We start from the raw sequence: 17690 nt of genomic DNA on the forward strand, positions 1-17690 counted from the left end.
GTAGCTGTTTTACTGGTTTTCTTGGTTCAGGATTTCTCAAAATATCACAAAACAAGTATATCCATCCGGCACGGCAGAAATTTCACTAGAACTCGCATTTATTAAAACAACTATTAAAACTACAGAAAAACAATAAAAAAGATGAGTGCTTTCTCATTATCACGGGCACTTCCTCAGATCTAATACACAAAAGTTAAAACAGTCCTTAAGTACTCACTTTTAAATCTGGGTGGGGTAAAGCCCTGAATCTCATCACAGGTCTTAGTTACAGAACCATTTAAACCTTTACCACAGTCAGCATGCAGTTCTAAAGTCCATTTTGTCTCTACACACACAGTCTTTGTTCTAATGTCACCTATTCTGATACTAGGTTTAATCAACTCTAGTACCAGAAATATAAATCTATGAGCAGAATTAGTAACTACAATATGCCTAGCAAGGACATTTCTAACATCTTTCTTAGAGATATTATTATTAAGCTCACGTATCCTGTCCCTTAGGGCTCTGTTCGTTTTACCAACAAAATAACATTCACAAACCTTGCAGACAGCAAGATACACTAAATTTGAACTTTTACAGTCTGTATAAAAGCTAAATTGGTAAGTGCATCCAATCACAGCATTCTTATAACTATTACTACTGTTCACATACTTACATCCCAGAGTTTTATAGCAGTAGTGTTCTGTCAGGTCGTTGGGAGGGATATTTAATATGATTACATGTCAGAGTTATATAGCAGTAGTGTTCTGTGAGGTTGGTGGGAGGGATTATAATTTCATCCTAGAGTTATATAGCAGTAGTGTTTTGTGAGGATGGTGAGAGGGATATAATTATATGCCAGAGTTATGTAGCAGTAGTGTTTTGTGAGGATGGTGGGAGGGATATAATTATATGTCAGAGTTGTATAGCAATAGTGTTATGTGAGGATGGTAACCAGGATATGTAATATGATTACATACCCGTGTTCTATAACAGTAGTGTTCTATGAGGATGGTGGCCAGGATATGTAATATAATTACATCCCAGAGTTATGTAGCAGTAGTGTTCTGTGAGCTTGCTGGGCGGGATATATAATATAATTACTTGCATGAATTGCAATGTATGTCTGCATGGTTTGTGTGTGTGTGTGTGTGTGTGTGTGTGTGTGTGTGTGTGTGTGTGTGTGTGTGTGTGTGTGTGTGTGTGTGTGTGTATATATACATATATATATATATATATATATATATATATATATGCTTTTAATGGGCAGGTATCTCTGCTGAAGTTCCATAAGTCCAATTTCAAAATTAGATAGTCGAGCTGAAAGAGTCATACTGAACAAGACAAGTAATGCATTGTGAACAGGAACCAGACATGAGAATGTAGCCAGAATGCTGTACTAGTTAATGCAGTCTAAGAGGCAAATGTATAAGTAGGGTCTGTAGTAAATCAGCAAATGCTTAAAATAGTGAACGCTGATTTATCAACTCTTTAAAAGCAAAAGCTAACAATCCCGAAGACACGGAACAGCGATTTTTTTCCCCAGGGAAAAAAATCTCTAGGCCATTTTTGGGACTTTGCCATTTCCTCCACTGTGGTGCGATCTTGGAGTTGCTATATTTTAAAGGGGGGGGGGGAACAAAGCCCCCCACTTTATTTTGTGTTTTGAACTTTTTTTCTTTTGTGTGGAACAGTTTCACATTTCTTTGAAATTGTTAGCTTTCGCTTTTAAAGGGTCGATAAATCAACGTTCGCTACTTTGTGTTCACTGATTTAATATAGACCCTGTAACTATTGGTGAATATGTATCAGTGATGTCAGCTCTGAAGTTGGGTAAACCAACAGGGCTGTATTGCTTTTCTAAGCAGCTAGTCAGCAGTTATTTTGGCCCACCTGAATGAAAAAGTCCAATTTCAAGCATTATAACCATGACGTATTGCAGCTAAAGTTAAAAGGTCTCATTTATTAAAAAAGATTGAGTATTGTAATGGCCATCTCTGTGTATGAAACGGTTATTGTAAGTGCGCACTCGGGCTAGAAACAACTTGCCGTTGCCAGTAAGTAACTTCAGCTTATGGACGAGATGAAGGGCAAGAGCTTGTGTTAGTCTCACACTAAACTTTTCTAACAATAAGTGCAGCTAATTTGATGTCCCTAGTATGTCATCTTTTCATACACTGCTGTACAGAAAAAGGAAGATATGGACCTTGAGTACTCAAGAGTTTTAGTGGTCAAATTAATTGATGACCAGACAGTCACAGAGTAAGGGAGACAAATGGAATAATGTCCTTGGCCATCCTTTTATACAGGGTCCTTGAATTCTGAGTTACAAGAAAAAGGGCAAAAAAAAACAGCCTGTTGGCAGGGCTGCAGGTGTAGCCTCATCTTGTATCTATAAGTAAATTGCTTGTGGGCACATTGTCATCTTTTCATAATTCACTGCCTCCAGTGCATGTGGGCCATCACAGTTCTCCATCCCACCTGACTCTTCATTTCCAACCGAACATGCAACAATGGCAGGAACACAGTAGTACTAATTCTTAGCCATGCCACAGATAAACTCCTTCTTCATCAGCCATCCATTGAAAGACTTCCGGCTCAGCTGCTACTGCACTAGATAAAGGAAAGAGATTCATGGTTCGTGTCTTACACAGCCAGAATGTATGACTGGAGTACAGAGGAGATGTGCAAAAAGCAGGCTAAACCTGTCATTCATTTCCAGTTCAAAGATGCGGGTTCCCAGTCTTCTTCAGTCATTCCTAGGGCATGCTGCATGCAAGAAACCTTACTGTATCAGTGCAGCACTATTGGGATTGTGCTTTGGTGACTGCTGGCTGAGAAGTGATTTTTAATTGTCTGTAGTCAGTACATCAACATTAAAAATAAAACTGTGGTGTTATCTTGACATTGTGATACCATTTGTATAAAATGGGATATGGGGAAGACTGGTCTAGTAGTTACTCTAGTTGTTGCAGTGGCTTCAGAATGTAATTTTCTTAATTTTTTTTTAAGTTTTTCTCAGGCAGTAAATCTGCCAGCCGCATTGCACTGCATCTTTTCTTATAAAATAAAATAAAGCTGTTAATCCATTAGATTGGAGTCCCTGCTACTGAACCTAATTACTATTATTATCATTATTTGCAGGTATATAAAAAGACGTACCCATCTTTATGATGATACCACTAGTGTAAGAACCTATTTCCATTATATTTACTGCCCAGTTTGGAAGGGGCTGCTCTAGCGAATCGAAGACCGTGAACTCTCTAGAGAGTGGGCATGGAGGGGAAAATAAAAGTTAACATATGCAATACTATTTAAAGAGCTACAACCTTTTTTTTCCCCTGAAAACTTTTACAGTCACTTTGAATACTTAGTCTGTTTGTTAACTGACAAGTGAGATGGATTGGAAACGGCCCATTTCTATCGACATTGCATCTATAGAGGTGATTATGTTAATTTGTTTGCTACTGTGCATCCCAGGGATTAATGTGCTATGTAGTGCATGGAGTACACTGATTACATTAAAAAAAAAACTGGAGAAAAGATAAAGATAAACCTGTTATGTGCTACTGTAGCATAAAACCTGACCGTAACAGGTCTTTCAAAGGTGTGCAAAAAATGTTTCATACCTCATAAGCTCTGTGATGGTTAGATACAATGGAAGGCACATTCACTCGGTCTCTGAATAATCTGTCCTCCTATCTCCACTGAAGTTTACAGATGTTAGTCTGTAAGCAACATATTTAAATTAGGGCAGTATTTAAAAACTGTCCCCAATTTTTTTTCCTTACTCGCTGTCTGTGTGACAGCACTCATCAAGTGCTCTACTGGCCTCCAAAGTCAGTAAAATGCATCCTCTTTTTTGTAGCAGGTAGTACACGGAGTAGATAAAACTCCATGCACTGCACTTTATTTAGGTGATAATATAAAGCAGTGGTACACAGCGTCTGGCCCCAAATCAGGCCCTCGACGCAACACCATCTGGCCCCCAGAGAGTAACCAAAAATTAAAAAAAAAATGTAAAAATGCTATGCCTTACTCCAGTCATGCAAACTTTCCAGCACGTACTTACTTACCTAATTGACTGCAGTTGTGCACACCTCTAATTTTAGCTGAGGCAGTAACTAGTCTTTGTTGTTTATAACTTGTAGTCTGTAAACAGACGTAACTTTCTTCAAGAATTTGTAATAAGTCATGGCTGCAAGCCAGAATAAAGCAAAGTTGATTTAGAAAACAGGCAATTTCATGACTGTCTTAAGTAAAAATGCCAGTCACCGGTACCTATTGCTAACTCATAATGACTTACTATGTTTTGAGGTGGCCTGCAGATACATTAAGAATTCGTGTAGTGGCCCGCCCCACAAAAACGTTGTGCACCACTGATATAGAGTGTTCTGTTTGTGTTTCACCGATCATAACCACTTATTACATGTTCTCGATGTGGATGCTAAGATTAAGCTTGAGGTAAATTTCATGGTATTCATATCTCAAACACATAATAATGTGGATATAATCTGAGACCCGATCATAACCCTTGCATATTATCACCAAAATAATAACATTTCCAGTATCTAGATGAGTCTGTTTCACCCCAGCCAGCACTCAACCCCTCCATTCCCTTCACACTTTTTATCTGAAAAATCACTTTGGGTCAAGTCCTTTTAACAGTCTCCAAAATTACAGACCACCAGTTCTGTATGTCCTGAAAATATCCTTGACTTTTTGCTGAGAGCACTAAGCCCCACCAAGCGAAAGCCCTCCCATAACTCTTCAACCTGAGTCTTTCCTCTCGTTACATCTGTTACTGTGCCCTTGCATAAAGTTGTTCCCTCTACTAACCCTGGGAATTAATGGCCTATTTGTTTCAGTATTACTGTTTGCAAGGCTATGGAATGCATTCTGGCTGAACGGCACAGGGGATATTGTGCTTCTGGATGCACACCAGTTTGGCTTTGTAAAAAGTAGACCACATGCCCTCTTAGCCTGGTTGAGTTCAAAACATCACCAGGGCCTTCAACACTATCCCCATGCTGGGGTTATTGACAAAATCTCCCAACTCCTTAACCCATTCATAGTTCCCCGGATATCTGACAGAACCCCATGCTGTTAAAAGTCAAGGGTATTTGCTCCAGAGACAGAGAGAGTAAAAAAAACATTACCAATTTTGTCCCACAGGGCTCTTGATATGAAAGCAGTATGGATAACAAAGTCCGGTAGTGATTGCAAATTGGGGGGGGGGGTGGGCAGAGTTGATTATCCAGTCCCATTCTGATGCTCAAATTTTTCAGCAAGGGCCAGACCAAACAAAAGTTTAGTATACTCATCATGGGCTCACTCTCTTTTCCAAGAAATCATAGTTTGCTTTATAAATTTAGCTAGAACATCACGTACAGTAAGATAACATTCCACTTAAACCTAACATATTTATAAGGCATTCAAGTGATTGTGTAGGTAACAGATTTTCCTTTGTCCACCATGTCTCTGGTGATTAGAAAACCCTTCTATCATTCACACTTTATCCTTTGTGGAATTTTTTCAAGGACCAAAGAAGTTCTAGTTCTATTTTAGTCGATCCTTGTTAGTACCAGCATTGAATGTTGTGTTACCTTTGGCATATACCTTGCTTAACATCTAAACCAATTTGAGACCTCAGCATTTCCTCATACCGAAATTCTCCAGTCTCAATACCCTTATCTGCTCAGGCTAAAAGGCTCTGTACCTTTATTCGGTGTCATACAGACTCTTCTGGGGTGATCTCTGTTTAGCCTTCTGTGCTATTAGTAATCCATCATTCTTGGAACTCCTTTACCTAAAAAAGAACTAAGGATAAAGCAAACACCCACTCTAGACATGTAAACCTGTGCTACAATATCACCATCAGCTTGAGACAATTGACTAAGGCACATAACCCAAGAAATCCCACTTTTCTGGAAAAGGCTGACCTTACATATTAAGACAAGTACTTCCCTAGCAACCTTTTATACCAGTCCGGATGATAGGATGTGTGACTGCTGATTTTCATCTGGGATATGTAGGGAACTTTTGCTAGTGGTGGATACTGTTAATCTCCCCCCAGTATTGGGTGATGGGGATGAGGTTCTGTCTCCTTGTCCATAAATTTACTCAGACCGTATGAACTACATACCACACAGCAGAGCAAATATAACCTTTAAAACATTTACTGTTGTATAAAAACAGAACACAGTGAATGAATATGTTTGATTTAATTTTTCCATTAAATTATTGGACGCAATCTCTTGTACCAAAGCTTTTGAATAGCTTTTTGCTGAACAGCTGCTGCATTCTTCCCAGACATTGTTTTCTGGTTACCTTTGCAGGTTAATTATTTGTCATGTTCTCGGATTTTCTTCTTTGCTAGCATCCAGGCAGTGCACTTAATAACCAGTAACTGAATTTAACTCAAACTTACCATTTCAGTGGCTCTTTTTTTTTCTCATTGTCTGTTTTCAGATTGGAAGAACTGAAATTAAGCTGTTGATCGGTGTGCAGCCATTATAGAAGTCTGGAATGTGACATATTTTTCATCTGTCCATGTTTGTCAAGGGGTTTAATGCTACATCTGCAACTTTTTACAAAAAACAAGTTCTACACGTATGCATTGTTTGAGAGGTGTGGAACAAAATGGATTGAGGAAGGGTTCTGTGTGTGTATGTGTGTGTGTGTGTGTGTGTGTGTGTGTGTGTGTGTGTGTGTGTGTGTGTGTGTGTGTGTGTGTGTGTGTGTGTGTGCGCGTGTTAGGATAGGAGTGGTAACTATATTGCTGCCTGTTCCACAACACAGTTTTGATGATGCTGGGAAGTACTTAATCTTTGTATGTATGTAATAATTTATTTTGGTGTGTATATGCCAATGTATATGTCACTTAATCATTGCATTAATTAACTGGGGTTAATTTTATAGCAGTAGCAGCTTTTAAATTGAACATTGGAGTGTAGGCAAATCCTAATATTATTACCTAGCACCAGAGTCAAAATGGAGAGAGAGAGAGAGATATACAGATAACAACAATGCACAAGTTAACGGTTATGTAGAATGTAGTCTGACATGCTACCTTTTAGCTTGCCTTCTGTAATGACACTCGAGACATTCAGGCTGAAGGGTTATATACAAAGATTGTAGTATAGATATGATATAGTTTTGGAATCTTAGCCAGATCCATCTTAACAGATAAATCGTTACAGTCATTACTAAGTGACATTTACATCTGCAGATAATACAGTAAGTTAGTTGCTACTTGTGTGTTAAAAATATTACATAAATGACCTGCAGTACATTCAGGTAAGAGGGCTTTTAAACACAATGTATGTTATTTTGAAATTTTAAGAAAGTTTAATGAATTTTACTGAAGTACTAAATACAGCTCTTTCAGAAAGAGCAAATACTGTTTTGCTCCTGGATAGCCTTACAAATTGTAAGGGCTTACATAAAATTTCTTTGAAAGCCCCCCTTTCTGTAATTTTACTTTCATCTTCTGTTTTTAGATTAGTCAGATAAAGCTGCTGCTATTAATTTAAGTTGTCATAATAAACCTCCCATAAAGTGACATATTACTGTAATAAATGCTGATGTTCTTCGTCTCACATTGCTGCAGTCATAACCTGTGGGTAGTGTGCTGTCCTCGGTCGGCCCGAATACCAAAGAGTTAGGCTGGCGTCGGTCATGGGCGCCCGGAGCGGACGTCAGTACGTAGTAGTACTTAAGCACATGACCAACGCCATATCCTCAGTCTTTCTTGCCGCGTGGTCCGAAGCAGAAGCAGCGTTTGCAAGTGCCGTTCGGCGTTCTGAAATTTCAATTTTCGAGTTTCAGACCGAAGACCAAGTTGGGCTAAGTACCCCAATGGGGAAAATTTTTGTCTTTTCTTGCCTCAGTTAATCCGGATGTCAGAAAAAGTTAATAATTGTATTTCTTGTGGGAAACAGATACCTCATAGGGACTATCATTCTCTCTGTATTCCTTGCTTGGGGCCTGAGCACGACGTAGTCGGGTGTCGCTTTTGCGCTAGATTTAATAAGCGCACCATTAAACGCAGATTAGACTGTGCTAGGCTTGTTTTCAGTAAGCGGTGTAACTACAACATGCCGTCGGATCCTCCGACGCCCGCTAGCGCAAAAAAGCGAAAAGATAAATCTTTAAGGTCTAAACCGGATGAGTCGTCCGTTGCGGACGCCGGTTCTATGGAATCTACGGTTGAATCTGTGGATCCAGCCGAGGTCTCGGCTGAATCCCAGGGGGAACCTTTACTTTTACAGGAGTTGGCCTCTCCGGAGTTAGGCCAGGCCGAGGGTGCTTCTCAAGTTTCTGTGGTTCCATCCTTACAAAAGGTTATTAGGCCTTCTACTTCAGTCACTAAAGGCCCTGCTAAGGCTAGACCTGGTCTTTCTGGTACAGGCCATAGCCCTAGTTCTTCGGGCCCTGTTCCTAAAAAACATATGTTGAAAATGGCAGAGGATTTGATTTCTTTGATCAGGGGTTCTATGCCCCCTCCAGAGAAGAGGCCTAGGGTGGAGACAGATTTAGAGGGAATGGAGCATTCCTCAGATTACTCTGAGTCCTCAGCTGAGGATATTCAGGATTTTCCTCCCTATTCAGATTCGGATGCAGAGGATTCCTGTCCTTCTGCTTCTCCTCCAGAGGATTTTTCCTTTTCTGAAACCTTGCATTCCATGAGGGAGCATTTCAAGTGGGAAGGTCAGGATTTTTCAGATTCTCGTAAGAGGCTTAGGGAATTTTTGTTATAGACCTTTGGCTATTCCCCTGTTTTAGATGTTGTTCAGGATGTTTTTTCTGAAGCTTCCCTTAATCCTGATTCTTTACCCCCTGCCCCTGTCAAGCCAGACAGGTATTACAGAGTTCCAGAGGCACATAAATATTTGTATAAGAGTCCTAGAGCTGACCCGGAAACTATTATTCAAGGGCCTAAGGGTGTCAGAGCTTCTGTGGTTAAGAATCCAGTTCCTTTGGATAAAGATTCTAGAGCGTTGGATAGGTGGGGTAAAAAAGTGTACACCTCTTCTATGTTAGCTATGAGGGCTTTAAATTGCCAATTTCATATGCTGAAGTATCAGAACTTTCTGTTAGGTCAATTGAAATCTAAGGTAGATGCTTTATCTGAGGGTATAGAGTGTAAGGAATTGCAGGGCTTGGTTCATGCTTCAGATCAAGTTGGTAAACATTCCTTGCAGTGTGGCTTCGATGCCCTTCAGGCTTCATCCAGGGTGGCAGCTACTGGTTCAGTTATTCGTAGACATGCCTGGCTTAAGGATCAAAATTTGTCAGAGCATGTTAAAGCTCGGATTTTGGATGCTCCTCTTCAATCTGAAGTTCTTTTTGGTTCCCCTGTGAAGTCAGTTTTGAAAAAGATGGAAGACAAAGCTAAGTCTATGCAGACGGTTAAGGAATTTTTGCAAGTGCAGCCCCCTAAGTTTAGCAGGAATTGGCCTGCAAGAGGATGGTCTTACCCTTCTTCGGATTTTCAGTCTAAGGGCAGGTCTAGATGTGGTAGGGGCAGGGCTCACGCTCAGGGTTCTTTCAGACCTAGGACTTGGAGTTCTCCTGCACAATCTTCTGGAGAGGGTAGGGGTCAGCCTTTTCGTAAACAGACCCAATGACCTGTATCTTCAGCTGCCAGATCCTTCTTTTCTGGCAGCTCCTCTAGGAGGAAAGTTGGCACTTTTCAAACAAAATTGGCATTTGGTCACCCAGGACAAATGGGTGTTGGACATAATAAATCAAGGCTACAAGTTTTATTTTCACACTTTTCCTCCTTTCAAAGGCATGCCAGATGTACCTCCTCAGCAAAGGCTGGAGGTTCAGGAACAAATTTCTTTGCTTTTACAGATGGGGGCAATCCAGGTGGTACCTCCGTCAGAAGAAGGCCTAGGGTTTTATTCTCGTCTATTCCTAGTGCCAAAGAAAGGAAACACTTGGAGGCCAATTCTGGATTTGTCCATTCTCAATACATACCTAGACATTCCAAAGTTCAAGATGTTAACATTACAGCAACTTCTGCCTCTGCTAGGCAAAGATCACTGGATGGTAACTCTGGATCTCAAAGAGGCCTATCTTCACATTCCTGTCAGGCCCAGCTGCAGGAGATTCCTGCGTTTTCGGGCTGGTACTTCTCATTATCAGTTCTCTGCATTGCCCTTTGGTTTATCTACTGCGCCCAGGGTGTTCACAAAGGTTCTGGCTCCTGTAATAGCTTTCTTGAGACTGAGGGGAATACAAATTTATCCTTATCTGGACGATTGCCTGATTCTTGCTCAAGACAAAGACAAGTTACTTCAACATCTACAGTATGTAATGGCAGTTTTAAGGTGCCTAGGGTATTCTGTGAACGAAACAAAGTCCAGTCTAGTACCCTCTCAGGACATGTGCTTTCTGGGTGTGAGACTGAATACAGCCTCTCAGATAGCTTTTCTGACCCCGGACAAACAAAGAACTCTTCACCTATACTTCCAGCAATTATCAGTACTGTCCAGGCTGACTGCAAGGACAGTCCTTCAAGCCTTGGGGTTCATGGCATCTTGCATTCTGGTACTTCCGAATGCCAAACTGCATATGAGGAAGCTACAATGGTATCTCAAAAATGTATGGACTCAACACTGCCACGATTTGGACACTGTCATTCAGATAATACCTTGCATCCAGAAGGAATTCTTGTGGTGGGCACAGGAATGTCACCTAAACAAGGGACTCTCTGTGACCAGACCAGAGGCGAGTCAGATCATAACGACGGATGCCTCAGACCTGGCTTGGGGAGCACACTTCTATGGGAAATGGGTTCAAGACACGTGGCCTCCCAGACTACAACATTTGCATATCAACATGAAGGAGATGTTAGCAGTCCAGTTTGCCCTGATGGCTTTCAAGGGCCTACTCCAACCAGGACAGGTGTTGATACGAACAGACAACACTACAGTCATGTGGTACATCAACAAGCAGGGGGGAACCCATTCTTACCCTCTTTGCAGACAAGCTATGATATTGTGGGAGACTGCTCTGAGTTTGCTCATCACTCTTCAAGCACGGTTTCTGCCAGGAGCACAGAACTCCCTAGCAGATGTATTGAGCAGACAAATTGTGGACCCCCACGAGTGGAAATTGGATCCTCAGGTATTCCAACAGTTGACAGTGGCTTGGGGAACTCCAGACATAGATCTGTTCGCTTCTCCTCTAAATTTCCAACTACCAAAATTTTGCACAAAGATGTTTCACCCAAAAGCTTGGAAAGTGGATGCTCTATCTTTCAGTTGGAACAACCTTCACGTCTATGCTTTTCCTCCTCTGCCTCTCCTTACCAAGGTACTCTTGAAAGTCAGGCGGGACAAGCCTTGCATGATTTTAATAGCACCAGATTGGCCACGACAGCACTGGTATCCTCTGCTGAGGAATTTAATTCAGGAGCCTCCTTGGCCTTTGCCACAGCTTCCTCACTTGTTGTCCCAGTCAAGCAGTCATTTGCTCAATGTCAGGGTGCAGTCCCTGCATCTAACGGCCTGGCGTATTCTGTTTTAGAGCCTGTGGATTCTCAGCTTCCTCAACAGGTTTTAGATGTCATTTTGGAAGCCAGGCGGCCCAGCACTAGAAAAGTTTATGCTGATAAATGGAGGAGATTTTTTCTTTGGAGCACAACAAAGGACTTTGATGTCTCGGTACCTAATTTGAGTTTTACACTGCAGTACCTTACTGAATTACTAGACAAGGGTTTGTCATTTTCCTCTGTGAAGGTTCATGCTGCAGCCATTTCTGCTCACTATGATTGTGACCCTCCTTTATTTTCTCACCCTTTGTTTAAGCAATTTCTTAGAGGGGCAAAAAATATAAGACCCCCACGTAGAGCTCCTACTCCTTCCTGGGATCTCAATTTTGTGTTGGAGAAGCTTACTTTGCCTCCTTTTGAACCTGCAGCTACGTCTGAATTGAAGTTTTTGTCTTGGAAGACTGCCTTTTTGTTGTCCATTACTTCTGCTAGAAGGGTATCTGAATTGCAGGCTCTCATGGCAGTTGAACCCTTTATGATATTCCATAAGGATAGAGTTTCTTTGCGTACTAACCCTACTTTTATGCCAAAAGTGATTTCTAATGTGGCTTTGAACCAGTCTATCCATTTGCCTACCTTTTATGCTGATCCCCAAAATAAGGGGGAAAAAATCTTGCATTCGTTGGATATACACAGGCAGTTACATTTCTATTTGAGCAGAACTAAGGAGTTCAGACAGACTCAACAGTTATTTGTTTCTTTTGCTTTGAGTTCACAAGGGAAAGCTGTTTTAAAGCAGACTATTTCAAAGTGGATTGGTAATTGTATTGCTTTTTGTTATTCTCATCATGGGAAGAATGTTCCTGCTGGGATTAGACCTCATTCCACTAGGGCTACTGCCACATCTACTGCTTTTGAGGGTGTAGCTACTAAGGATATTTTGAAGCAGCTACTTGGAGTTCAGTACACACTTTTACTAAGCATTACCATCTCCTCTTTACTCCAAGTCCAGGGCTGGGTTTGCCACTGCAGTCTTACAGGGCATGTTAGCAGCCCCTAATGCTTTTTAGTTTGCCAGCCTCCCTTTTCCTTTGCTTTGGGATTCTACCCACAGGTTATGACTGCAGCAATGTGAGACGAAGAACATAGTACAGTTTTGTACCTACCATAAATGTAGATGTTCGAGGATCCACATTGCTGCAGTCCTATTTCCCTCCCTCCTTCCCTCTATGGTTTGGGGTTGTTGTTGTTGTTGTTCCTTGGGGATAATTGTTATTTTCTCCTTTGTGGCTTTGGCCTTTCCTTTTTTAAGGCCTTCTGACATCTGGGGCAAGAAAGACTGAGGATATGGCGTCGGTCATGCGCTTAAGTACTACTACGTACTGACGTCAGCTCCGGGCGCCCATGACCGACGCCAGCCTAACTCTTTGGTATTCGGGCCGACCGAGGACAGCGGACTACCCACAGGTTATGACTGCAGCAATGTGGATCCTCGAACATCTACATTTATGGTAGGTACAAAACTGTACTTTTTCCATTCTTCTGCTACAGAATGTATATTTAAAATCAAGGTAGTTAGCATTTGTATCCAACTTTGATGACTTCTTGGTTAAGATCCTTATTTTCACAAGTCACAGTCTGGAACAATTCCATGAGTTCCTGTGGTCAGGATTTGTACATACCTAGGCCAACACATTGCTGTGACACTGAGTGCATAAGTGCACCTGTCCCCTGTACCTACCAATACATTTTTAATGCCTGCACAGTTTAGACATTGGTACTATCCTGGATGAGGTTTCTGGCATCTGCGTGCTGTATAACCCCACAAAATGTCTGTGTGACTGTCAAAATGATATCCAAGACCTGCAAATACTTTGCCTTTATTGTCTTGCAAAGGAGTAGAGTATAAATCATAGCCATAAATACAGCAATTTATCTCTGCCGTTTGTCATTGCCAATGGGAGAAGATTATTGCTTGCCTTGCGACCCAAAAGACTGAGACCATTGACAGGTCTGGCAGGTGGGTCCACTACACAACCTCAGGCATAGACAACAGCATGAAACCCTTGTGCAGGTTAGCCATTGTTAAATTGGGCTTATGGTCCCTTTATCTGCTAATGTCACACTTTGATATTAAGGACTTGTGTTTCTACCAGCTCTCCATATTGACAGAAAATGAGGGGAATGTTGGGAGGGGCACTATTGGCTTCCACCTGATGGAGGGTGGGAGGCATCCCAAGGTATCAACATAGTTTAGCCGCTGGCTGAGCAGTTAGAAGTTTTGGCTAACCCGCTTAATGCTAAGATTGCATGCCATAAATCACCTGGCCATGCATACAGGTAACCTGAAGATGAGGACTCTTCCCAAAAACTTTCTTGTAGGCCCAGTGGTGGTGGAGGGTCCTGAGTCAGAGGGAGTCTGTCATAGCTACCCTTGGTAGGGTTTCCAAGTCAGGTTTTATATATTATACAAATGTGCAATGCCTTTTGAGAGCTGCACAGCATTAAGCATGGAGAACACACCTTTTACAGAATATGGTCTAAAGCTAGCCATCAGCTAGAATAGATCTGTCTTCTGCCCAGCCCATATTTAGTTATTGCTTGACTATATAAGGGGGTGTCTGCTGTCAACACCTGGCTTGCACAGTATTCGTATTTATCCTCTTATGAGACTGCATGCAAGTTGGTAGTGGTGGATATGGGATGATTTCTGACTCCTGCTTCTGTGAGGATTTGTAGTAAAATGGCAGTTATTTTCTTTAAAATAGACAAGGTTCATATTTTCTGCTACCCTCATATTCGAGGGTGATAGGACATGTAAAATCTCATCTTCAAGGTATTTTTGCATTTCAGTACTGATCCAGCTGTGTAAGTGTGCACCTGTGCTACTATCTGAAATTTGTGAAAAAAGCAGAACATTGTCAGAAGATTGTGGGCCCAGAGCACCCGAGGATACTTTTTGCCCTAGCTTCTGTCCATTTTAGGAACATGTCCGTCAAATACTGGCAATGTTCCTCTAATCCCCTCACCTTTTCACTGCTGGTAGTTACCTGGTAAAGTCAGTCTGAACCATCTTCTAAAGTTCTTCCAGTGGTTGCGGATGGCCTCGTTTAGGTTTTGCTTTAACTGGTTTATGTGATAAATATATTTTAGTTTCTGTATTTGTTAACCAGGTAAGCCCACTAGTTACAAATGTCCCTTTTCAGTGGCTACCTGGCAGCACCGTTTAAGTGTCTTGCTCAGAGTCCCTCAGCAGGCAAGTAAAGGTGAAAGGAATCAAACCTTGTACCTTGGCTGTAGCAAATAGCTCATTTAGCTGGTCAGAACCCGTAACCTCAGTGCTAGCTGCCAGACTATTGAACATTGCTAGCAAGAAGTTTCAAAATCTTCATGTTTTTGCATCCCTGGCCACCAGAGCTATTCTAAAATTAAAAAAAGGCTTTTCTTTGTATTCCTGTTTCACTACACAAAGGATTTTGACTTATTTCTTCTTGAAAGGCACGTTGAGAAATACATAATTTCCCTTTCTGATATTTGAAAACAATATTTGTCAAATGATTCTTCCCTTCTTTTTTATATTAATTCTGAGTTTTTTGGTCTCTGCTTCCATGTTTTTAAATGAAAGTCTTATTAGTGTAAAAAATTTCAGACTGCTTAACTTTATTGAGATGATTACTAAAGCCTGAATTATCGTTTCAAGTGCACAGGCAGCATCTGTAGCTAATTGATTTAGATGCCTTATTATTTTGTGACTCATTTTCATTTTCCCATGGGGTTTTCCTTAATGTTAGCAATATTTTTTTGATTTTCCTTTTGTATCATAAAAGGTCTATTCAAATTGTTCTTCATATATCATATTGTTACATTCTTAGGTTTTAAAATCTCTTTTTCCCTTGAGAGAGCCCATGTAACATCATATACTTAACAACAAAGATACTGTCGAAATAGATGTATTTATCCTCCCCATGATAGTCTTGTAATTTCTGTTAACAGCTTTTAGCTCTGCCTCATAGACTGACCAGTGATCAAGACTTTTCATGTTTTTTGATACACAGAGTATGCCTCATTCTAAACATGCAAGAAAAAAAAATATGGATGCGATATTTTATCTACAGCACATTTCATCTTAAAAAAACAATGTCACAATTTAGAAAATACACATTTAATTGAAACCACAAATGACTGCATCACATTCGACAGAAAACTCTGTAAGGCTGTAGTAAATCACTGCTGGTGTGGTTTTGGACCATAGGAATTACAATACAAATTAGTGTAGATCAGTAAGTGTACCTTACTATTGTCCACTGTTGTGTTGTGTTTGTGCACCATCAGTGATTCACTGCGTGATGTTTTCTCTTTTCTAAATGGCTGTGCATCTGTAATAATATATTTAAGGGGGATGAGGGGAACTTTTGGAGAAGTATTTGCTAATTATGACTTTTTGGATGTAGTATGATTCCTGTAAGTTTGATTTGGATTAAATGTCAATTAGATGAAAATTTTAGATGTTTTGTGATAGTCTAAAAAGTAATTGACAGTATGTGTTTGTGTGTGAATGTAAATACACACACGCACACAAACACATACACACAAATATATATATATATATATATATATATATATATATTTTATGTATATATATGTGTGTGTGTGTGTATATATATATATATATATATATATATATATATATACACACACACACACACACACACACACACACACACACACAAGGGATAAGAAATTAAGAGTAATGCTACTCAACGCCAGAAGTCTAAACCTCAAGATGCACGCACTTGAAACTCTCCTTAGCATGGAGAACATCGATATCTGTGCAGTAACAGAAACCTGGTTCAAGGCTCCCAAGAGCACCCCAGCACTACCAGGTAGTACCTCATAACATGCTTTTCAGCCCCAAAACTTGGACCGAACCACAAAAGGAAGGGGAGTATCAATATTTGTCAAAGATACCCACACCTCCAGGTTGGTGGCACAGCACAAAGCATCAGAGACTTTCCATGTGCAACTAACAGTGGGTAAAACTGCCTTCCAGTTTATAGCCTGCTACAGACCACCCTCCCAAACCCAGGAACCCCACTCGGCCTTCCTGAGAACACTGGAAAATATGAAGGTCTCTCCAAACACCATTATATTGGGCGACTTCAACTACCCAAACTTAGACTGGGAGCATTACTCTAGCTCCAACACCCTAGCCCAAAGGTTCCTAGAATTTATAAACTCAAATGCTATGGAACAACTTGTTACCACTCACACAAGAGGGGAAAACATACTGGACCTGATCTTCAACAACATGGGGACTCTGTGCTCCAGACCAGAAGTGCATCCCTCACTGGTAAGATCAGACCATGAACTAATCTCACTGGATATTCACATCCCGACCCCACCTCCTGCCCAGAAAACCACAGTGAAAAACTTCTCTAAAGCAAATTTCACACTCCTCAAAACCGAGGTGGAATCCTTCAAAGCCTCCGGGCCTGTGGAAAATACGACCCAGACCGCAGAATCCTTTATAAACGCATTCTGTGAACACCTTCAAGAATGCATGGATCATGCAATCCCAAATAACACCAAGACCCAATCCTCCAAAGCCAGACGTCCTGTCTGGTGGACCCCAGCCAGAAACAAACTATACAATAGAAGGAGGAAGCTACTACATGATAGAGCAAAATCCCAAAAAGGGAAGGCATCTCTGATCAGTATTAGCAAAAAACTATGGGCACTCATAAAATCGTCTAAGGTCAGCTTAGAGAGAAAAATTGCACAGGACACTAAGGATAATCACAAGGCTTTCTTTAGTTATTATAGGAACCTGGGTGGGAATTCCCAGATATGCTCAGAATTAGTCCAAAATGACAAAAAATACACCGAACCCACAGACATTGCCAACGTCCTAGCTGACAGGTTCAGCGCAAACCCCCCCCCACCTAAAGGGCAAATATCTATCCCAGCAGAGTGCTTGCCCCCCTGACATCTCAGATGCTCAGGTAAGAGCCGCCCTCTTCAAAGCAAAAAACACAGCATCAATGGGACCAGACAGTGTCCCGGGCTGCGTCCTACATGGACTCCAAGAAGAGCTAAACCCAAACATAAAACTACTGTTCAATCTCAGCCTTACTACAGGATATGTACCCAAAGAGTAGCATACAGCAGCAGTGGTCCCTCTCCACAAAGGTGGTGCCTCAACGGA

General features: G+C 41.1%; 1 protein-coding gene across 1 annotated transcript in view; it reads left to right on the forward strand.

Annotated features, from left to right (window-relative positions):
• Positions 1-17690, forward strand: part of PIP4K2A (phosphatidylinositol-5-phosphate 4-kinase type 2 alpha) — a 1425784-nt gene that overhangs the window by 745249 nt on the left and 662845 nt on the right.

The sequence above is a fragment of the Protopterus annectens genome, chromosome 3.part0 (genome assembly GCF_019279795.1).
Source record: "Protopterus annectens isolate FY-2018-M chromosome 3.part0, PAN1.0, whole genome shotgun sequence".
NCBI lineage: Eukaryota > Metazoa > Chordata > Ceratodontiformes > Protopteridae > Protopterus > Protopterus annectens.